This window comes from Pinus tabuliformis, chromosome 4_2, assembly GCF_031772625.1.
Source record: "Pinus tabuliformis cultivar Carrire ecotype Pingquan chromosome 4_2, CPIR1, whole genome shotgun sequence".
Lineage (NCBI taxonomy): Eukaryota > Viridiplantae > Streptophyta > Pinopsida > Pinales > Pinaceae > Pinus > Pinus tabuliformis.
Window position 1 is genome coordinate 971,420,936 of NC_142304.1, and position 9,873 is coordinate 971,430,808.

At 35.5% G+C, this 9,873-nt stretch overlaps 1 pseudogene; it reads right to left on the reverse strand.

Annotated features, from left to right (window-relative positions):
* Positions 1 to 2,420: 2,420 nt before the first annotated feature.
* On the reverse strand, positions 2,421 to 4,827 carry LOC149172868 (pentatricopeptide repeat-containing protein At4g37170 pseudogene; annotated as a pseudogene).
* Between the last annotated feature and the right edge of the window lie 5,046 nt (positions 4,828 to 9,873).

Below are 9,873 nucleotides of genomic sequence, written 5' to 3' on the forward strand. Positions count from 1 at the left end.
GCTCTTCAAAAAATATGGATCGGGAATTGGCTGGTTCAACTGAAAACTTCCTCTAACGCCCGATGATCTAAATCAAGATTTTCCTGCAAAACTCAATCCAACCATTAAAAATAGAGCGAGAAAATAATAATAAAACTTACACAAATAGAGACACATGCTATTATGTTCAAAATTTAGATTGTTATTCAAATCTCAACAAGCGACTGAGCAAGGTACTTGTACTCAAACTACTCTTCAAAAGCTATCATTAATGGCTTTAGAAAAAATTATGCATGAAAATAAAACATCTTACAGTATTCCCAAGAAGAGTAACACCAACAAAAATTAACCCCAAAGTCTTTCTTTATTATCCAGAAAAAGATTACATAAGGGCTTGTTACTAAGCATACAACTCAAAGATTGGATAGATTGACTAACAAATGACCTCCTATTTAAAGATGGATCCTCCAACGACTAGTTCGAGTGATTCTCGTCAAAGCAATCTCGACCGTTGATGAAGATTAAAAAAAAAATTAATCTCATTTGTCGAAATATTTAAATATTAAGGAAATTTGAAATTTTTATTTAAATGGATCATTCGAGAATGGAATGGTAAGACAAAAAACCTCCCAGAATAGAAATCGTCACTAAAAATGTAGGTTTCCCTAGGTTGTTACATACATGACACGGTTCCACTAAGATTATTTACATCATATACATGCAAAATAGGTTTACATTATAACATGATGATCAGATTGATGATGCTAACTGGACAACACAGACACATCGATTAGATGCTATCCATTTTGCGAAAAAATGGGGTGTACTACTATGGGTCGTTGACACGTATTGGTCAACAAGTCCCTCAATATGGAGGGAGCTCATCTAGGGCCCATGGGAACCAGGGTGATGACCATAGATAAGGGGTAGAGTTCATGTTTGACTTTTGCCCACATACTAAATTTGTATGTCCCAACTATCTTTTGCATTTTGTGATATATTTCCTGTTGAGAATGGTCAAATTATGTTTTTTCTTTTCTTTTTAGTTGCATCAACCTCTTGGACATCGTTTTAGGCCCGACACAAGGAGTAAACAAGGGGAGGGGGAGGTTTAACCCCTTGAGGACCCTGATGGGAAAAGTAATAAATATGATTAAAATGAGCGGAAGGGAGTCATGTATATGATGTCGGAAAGCGGGACCACGCAAACAAAATCAGGATTTCCCATATAATGTCAGCCCTAAAGCTAATAGTCAGTAAAAGAGATCCCACGGGACTATGATACAAGGCTAACCATGAAATCATACAGAGGAGACAAAAGTACAGACACCCACTCTTTGCGCCAAATCCCCCCATCAATCCATACCCTAAAGTGTTCATGATAAGTAAGCAAAATTACTCAACTACACCAATGAAAAACCAAGAGTACAAACCTAGCCCACTCTTTCTGTCAAATCCCCCTATCAATCCATACCCTAAAGTGTCCATGATAAGTAAGCAAAATCACTCAACTACACCAATGAAAAACCATACCTTCGGGGTTGGGAGGCCCACCTTCAAACATACAATCATAACGGCTGAATGAGGGGCCACATGACTAGCTCAAGTGGCAGAGATAGTGGCACAACGGGGTATCTGATGGCTGCAAGGGATTGTTGGTTGCCGGCTAAGGACCATCTTGGAGAACATTTTCTCCTATGGATACTACCCAAGGATGGTGGGTAACAAGTACCAAACTGGCCCTACATTCCAGCCAGCAGCCTAGTCTGATACCACGCCCAGTCCAAATAGCCAGTTTGACTGGATCCAGTTCAGACCAGGGCCGTTTTGAAAGCTATGAGTTAAAGTTCAATACACTCAAGAACCCCAGCTTGTTTTGCATACAACTATCTTACCAGAAACACTACAACAAGGTACAGACAGTAAACAGAAATGTGAATGGAACACCATTTCTTGCGTGTTTCTCTGCATATGGCTGCATTTTAAAAAGAGACGAAATAAAAAATAAAAGACGTAATTTTTTTAAACACCTAAAATTTGTTATGCTAATGTAATTTGATTTATAACATTGATACATGGCATAAGGAGGATTTCTCTAGTTTTGAATGGATTCACTAAAATATTTCTTGCAATGAGCAGGGTTGCATCTTTCTTGTACTCCAAAACCCTCTAGCCTCCATTTCTTGTAAGACTTCATTTCACGTTTTTGGCAACACAGGATCGAGATACTTGGCCAGACAATAAGTCCAAACGATTAGAATAATCGAAATGATTTTATATGAAGGTTACGGTAATATTCATACCCAAAATATTTCTTGCATGCTCTGGAAGCTTTCTCCATATATTCCTGGCTTAGCTTCTCCCAGATGCTTTCTCAAGAATCTCTAGAAAGTCAACCAGTCATCAAATCAAAATGATGCTGTGAAAAGTGAGCAATGTAATTTACATACAAACCACTATAATTTAGATGGAATGTACAAACTTTTCTTCACAATAAAGGTGGAAAGTAACAATTGCGTTTAAAACAACGACTCTCCAGAAAGGTTCATTGCTATATCTTTAGCTCTTTGAAGTCATAATTTTCTTAGTCCCCAGTTTCGCTTATCTTCACCAATAATCTCCACATGAACATACACCATCCACAAAATGATGGAAGCGATTGGAATCTCTAACAACAATTTCTGTCCTAACAATAATCGAAATGAACTTTATGGTGGTGTGGCAATCACCACACACCCGGAGATTCTTGTAAACTCTGATAACCGCCCTTGCAGGTGCCTTTAACAGGCTATATGCAACAGCTAGCTTTTCACTGTGATATAAAAGACTCTCTTCCTTGTTCTCTTCTTCCACATCGTGCAATGCAAAGTTCATGTCAGGCACATACCCAGCTGCCTTCATCTTCCCAGCCAATTCCTCTATTAATGCATAAATTTCCTCTGTTTGTGGGTGTGATCTATCTTCTGACAGGAAGGTGTGTACCTTGTTTCCTAATTCAACCCAGCTGCATCCAGGCTCCTTCTTTACTCCCTTGTACTTCATCTGATTTCTCACCTTCGTTACCTCATCCCGCCTGCCAACTGAAGCATAAATATTTGAAAGCAGTATATACGGTCCGGCACGTTGCGGTTCCAGTTTGAAAAGTTGTTCCGCTGCGTATTCTCCGAGCTTCACATTCTTATAAACTCGACAGGCACTGAGTAATGAACCCCAAATAACAGCATCCGGTTCAAATGGCATGTCGTTGATCAACTTCTCTGCTTCATTCAAGCGGCCGGCACGGCTATAAAGATCAACCATGCATGCATAGTGATCTTCTCTTGGAGCAATGCAGAGGTCTTGAATCATGTAATTGAAATACGAGCAACCTTCAGCCACCAGGCCTCGATGGCAACATGCAGTTAAAACACCAATAAAAGTTACATGATTAGGCTTCTGCCCCGCCTGAATCATCTGTTCAAAGAGTTTGAGAGCCTCCTGGGCTGGCCCATTCTGCGCATATCCTGAAATAATAGTATTCCATGACACCACATTGCGCTCATCCATGTTATCGAACACCATTTTTGCATCCTCGCTGTTTCCACATTTGCCATACATGTGGACAAGGGCACTTGCCACAAACACATTTGACTCAGTTCCAGCCCTGATAATGTATCCATGGACTTGCTTACCATGTTCCAAAGCTGTAAGATTGGCAGAAGCACTAAGTACGATAGGAAAAAGGACAGCATCCGGCTCTATCCCTGCCTTACGCATTTGCGAAAACAATTTCAGAGCGTCCTCGGCATTTCCACTCTGAACATAACCTGCCACCATCGCAGTCCACGATACGATATCGCGTTCAGGGCTTTCGGCAAACAGCTGCCACGCACTCTCCATGCTCTCGCATTTGCAATACATATCAATCATGGCGTTCAAAAGAATAGCATTGGATTCAAACCCAGTCCTAACAACATAGCCATGTACCTGCTTCCCTCGTTCAAGAGCACATAGTTGCCCACACATACTGATCACACTGGTGAACGAACGCTGATTTGGCTTCATGCCCTCGCGCTGCATCTCTCCAAACAATCTGATTGCCTCTTCGCCTCGATCATTCTGGCTATATCCCGCAATCATTGCATTCCAGGAAACCACGTCTCGTTCAGGCATTTTCTCAAACAATTCGTGTGCAACCTGCAACTTACCGCTGCTGGCATACGCGCCGATCATAATATTCCAAGAAAAGGTATTTCGCTTAGACATTTTATCAAACACTTCGCGTGCATCCTCCACTTTCCCACTCTTCGTATACAAAGTCATTAGACGGTTCCACAGATATGTTCCAGGTTCATATCCCGCCCCGATCATATGGGCAAGGACTCGTTTTCCCTCCGCCGATGCCTTCAACTGGATGCATAACTCTAAAATACGATCGTAGCTTTTAAAATCTCTGATAATTGGGTACCTGTCTATGAAACGCAGAATGCCTGTAACTCCATTAAATGGCTCCTCGAGCAAAATGTCTAATGCATCCCTCAAATCTATCTTGCTGGACAAATTCAGAGCATTCCCATTGATGAAAGGATATGCTATCTTCTCCTGTGTTTCTGAAATAACGGCAACAGCAAGGGTAGAGAATGGTGCACGAGTGGAATCCATGTTCAAATATTGAAAATCCATAACTCTCATAATGCGAGATGGGATAATGGTTCTCATGGATGGTAATACCATTCTGAGAACGGTGGTGTAGGGTTTCAAGTCTATCAGAATCTTCATGGCTGTCCATCATGATGACCGGCGTGCATGTTCATTGAATGAAATTTGAAGAACTTTTGGGTGGATTGTATAGTTGTAGGATAAACATATTTTTTTTTTTGGAAAATTATAGAAATTTTGGTAAGGTTTTGATAATGGTAAATTTATGTTATAGTTCTTAAATTTAAAATTTTGGATATTATTGAAGGTTTTAATGGTGTTGAATTGAAAATTTCAAGATTTTAGGTACCTACAAATGTTTGATGGTGTTCAATCCATTTTCGCTATCTATATGATTCAAACAGATGATTCAAACACTGCTATTGATTTTGTCGAATTTTTTTTTCCAAATTTCAAGCACTTTTAACAAACCCCAAATTCCCACCATTAAAACATATTCAAACACAACTGTTGCAAAATTTAAAAGAAGAAAAATAAAAAAAATTAATTCCAAACACTTTTGAGCATCAGGGAATTCCTCGGCCTCGAATCTTCGTTTTACCAACTGGGATTTTTTTAAACGTGTCACTATGATACCTGAAGGGTTGAGACATGGTGCAAGCAAACCAAAATGTTTAGACTTCATGAGTTTTGTAATCCTCTAAAAGTAGGCTAACCCAAGCACACTTTGAGACAATTATATTAAAAGAAGAGTGAATGTTTTATGAATTTGAATTCTTCCCAAGGATATTATCATTCGAATTTTATTATGCAATTATTTGTATTTTATTATGCAATTATTTGTAGTCCCCATCTTTTGGGCTGCACGGATTATATAATTGATTTGTATTAGTTGTGGGTTGAATCTAATTTTTCTTTTAAACAAAGTTTTATTGAATTATATAAAAGAAATTAAGATTTTTATGATTTTAAATCAAAGTTTAAGGTTTGAGATTTTGTTCGCTTTTTTTTTCGAGGTATTGGTCTATATTATTTTATTTTAAATTCAGGGTGCACTAGGTTTCATCAACATGTTTTTAGAGTAAAGTAAGGTTAGTATTATTTTATTAATAATAAATGTTTAAGTTTAATAAACTTCAATTGTTTTTTAAATTCTGTGACATTTGGGTTTTTGGAACATCTAGGTCTTGGGGCTTTGTGACATTTGGATTTTTTTTTAGCGAGCACATAGACGGGTGATATTGCTTCTCGGCAAGCACATAAGGATCATAACATCCTCATCTTGGTTAGGTGAAAGCTCCTTTAGTATTTTAACAATTGCTCTTGTCCCAACAAATCCAATCCTAGGTCCAGATAAGAGTGTAGCGAAGAAAGAAGGATTGCAACAGAGAACGAATGATGAATTGACCTTGTGAACGTGTTTCAGAGAAGAAGAATTAGTTAGTAAATGTTTCTAACTTATATTTTTTATTGATGAACTAATGCAAATTCGAATGACAAGATCTCTCCGACAATATTTTGGTAAGAAATTGCAAAGTGATTCATTTCCTTGACCTTTCACATTTCTTGATTGCAATAAGTTAGAGAAAACCAAAATTATTGTTGAACCTAATTGTTGATTAGCTTCCTTCTAAATATAACAAAAATCAATTGTCAATTATAAGAGAAATCAATTCTTGAATTCATATTGATAGCAATGTGCAATGAAAGAGCAACCTAATTTTTTAAATCAAACTCTAAAATTTTCAAATTTGAAATAAAAGAACCTAATTGTTAAATTCAAGCTTTAGATTTATCTGATTTGAAATCACAAAACCCAATTGTTGAATTGCATATATGATCATCCAAGGAGTACCCATGTTGCTCACATCTAACATGAAATTAATGGAACAGGTGATTGTGTCGCAACCTACATAAAAAATTCTTGGCATGCAACATTAACTCAATTGCAGTGACTCATGGAGCACCAAAGACTGATACTTCTAGTGGTGAAAGCTTGGAACTTGTGAAGCTTGTGGTGGCTTCTTTCAATACCTCGGACACATGGAATGCATGTAAGCTTTGCGTGACAAGTATTTTTTTTTTTTACTTTATTTATTATTTATTTTATTATTTATTAAATTTTAAATTTAAATTTCAACTATTATTATATGTGTTGGCATAAATTAAAAACAAACCAACATAAGGTTGCATGCACGGGCCTTGCATGCAACCCAAGTGTGCACCCCATGTAGCCATGTCAACCATATTGATTAATGTCGGTGAGTCTTTCCATATAAGGTTTGTTGGTTGAGCTTGGCTTCCTCTTGTTTGGCCCAAGAGAGATAGCTATAGAGTTTGGAGGTGTAGGCATTTTTCCAATTTATCTATCTAATTCCGTGAAGGGATGGTGGATAGAAAACTTACTCATGAGTCTCACTTCATTTTCTTGCCCTCGCAGCTACTCGATTTGTTAATGGTAAAATATAAATCCTTCTTAATTTGTGTTAGTAGAAAAATTATAAGATTTGTTTTTGAACCTTATTTGCAAATGGAAATGGAGATTAGCGATCCCTATTCTGAGAACTATCAAGCAGGCGAGTTCAACAATCAAGCCTAGATTTAGGTCAGTACAAGATGTTAGAGATTTTATATGTAAACTTAATAGTTTTCATTGCCTAACCAAATTCTACTAACTGTAATAACATCAAATCAAATAAAATGGCCATGAAAACTTTGTCCTTAAAGAGTGACACAACCATTAAATTTCACCAAAAAGAATGGAACAACTTGCTTGTCACGAAGTTTGAAATACCAAGATGTGATAAAACCTTGACAAAGATGTTGGAGAAAAAAGGAACACACTGAATATTTATGTTTATGGCCCTCATTGCCATTGCCATGCATAATGGCACATTCTTGCTCATCTTGCTACTAATGTTGTCTCTTAGATTGGGTCTTCCACTAGATTCACAAAGTCATAATCTCTACATCTTGACCTAGAATCTTGCTTCGTGGCAAACAGACAAAACCCCTGCCTTTCCCTTCATGTTTGCCTCTACTTATAAGTCATTATATTTAGCTTATGGTGCTTCAATAGGGACTACGTAAAGAACTGGATCATGATTGAGAACATTTGTTATTTGTTATTTTATTACTAACTTTGACTATACGGGTGCCTCCACTACTATTTCAACCACTGTAGAATCAACCATATCTACTCATGATGTCATTGGTGATTCGAGTGGCTATGTGGTCTATTTCTATCGATGATACTAGATATGGATGAGCTATGTCTATATATATATATATATATATATATATTAGAAAAGATCAAAATTACAAGCAGAAAGATCATAAACTAGACCATGGAGGTTATATCTCACTCTAACTAAACCTAGAGGTTCTTTACCACAAGCATCACTCATTGGTACACAGTCTCGATGACTAAAGCTAGTGACTAAATGTCTATAGATAATAATAAGAATGTGTTACACTCTATGACATGAGCATCAAAATTTAGAGTCTAGATATAGATATATTATGTGTGCTTCACCTATTTGATATCGAATGATGATGAATGTTAACAAGTTAAGATGGTTCACAGGAAGGGAAAACAATCCAAAGAAGCAGCTTCCACCATGAATTTGAATTCAAAATGATTGACTACAATAACTTTTACAAACATCGCATTCCAACACAAATATAAGCCATGATAGGTCTTACAATTATTTCTTCCAGACGTACAAAAATGTGCACCCATATCTCACAGTGTCCCCAGTTCCCTGATAAAGCTTTTCAAGTTATAACGTCAATGGGAAAGGATTTGTTGCTTCACAACTTCCCTTGTTTAAATTATAATTTTGATTAATACTTAATATTTTGAGAATAGCTTAAATGTTTTCTGTTTATTTTTAATTTTTTTAAATAGATTTTGATGCTTGAGTGTGCCTAATTCGAATATTTTAATTTTTTTAGAATATTAAAATAATTAAATATTCAAAAATGTGATTTAAATAATATAAAATTATTGTTTCCTAACAATTTCGTTGTTGAATTCTAGTGATTATTGTTAGAAAAATAAAAAATACAAATATTTAAGCTTGTTTATTATTTGCAACTTCATCAATTTAACATTGTTTTAGAGAATTTCATGTTAAATAAGCCATATCCCTTCATGTTATTCTAAGTAATAAAGAAAAACAAATTCATAAAACATTTATACTACAACATTATATTATAACTTGCTCGATGATGATTTAAAGCCTTTAATGACTATTTTTGAAGGACAAACATTCACTAAAAGCTAGTTCTTTAATCTCACACTCTTATGATTTGATAAGAGCAAGAATTTATTCATTTGATGGAATCATCAATGCAAACTTTATTAGATGGTTACGTTTATTAGTATGAGATCGAAACCTTATTGGTATGTTATAATCATCAACATAAGATAAGTACCTTATTCATGGGATGGATTGGTCAAACCAAGATCAAGAAATTGTTGATGTTGGATTAATCAATAAAAGATTAAGGCCTTATTTGTTAAGTTGATTAATTAGTGCAAGATCAAAACCTTATTGACCAGTTGGTTGGTTCGATTAATCAATATATGGTTAACATTTTATTATTCAACTGATAGAATAAAGTAAGATCTTGACCTTGTCTGTTGGTTTGATTGACTAACGTAATATTTCAAACTTCTTAGTTAACTAGATTTCTTGTAAATATTTCAACATTATTTGCTAAATAGATGGACCAACTCAAGATTAAAGACCCCTTATTGACTTATTTGATTAACTAATGAAAAACCAACATTGAATTAAAATGGTTAATCATGATCCTATTGTCAAGTTTAACTTTACCCTCACTCTAGTGTGACTTTCCCCTTCTAAATTACTCAAGGTTTACCTAACAAAACCTAATCTCAAATAATACATTTGAATCCAAACCAAATAATGTCAATATGTAATCAAGGTTGACCTTCAAACCAAATAATGTCAATATGTAATCAAGGTTGACCTTAATTACTTATGAAAATTACTTTAGAGATTCAAAAATAGAGGACTAATGTAAGTTTCAAGTAATATATTTTAAAGATAAGTTCTAGTTTATTAGAGTATGCATGGAATTGAACCTTTAATTTTGTGTTACTATTCAATTAATAACGTCGAGAACATTGAAACAACACTTGGATCATGTTAAAACAAGGTAACATGCTTTTCATGTAATGAAAATATTGTTATAAATAAAATGGCACAATGAAGTATAGAAAGT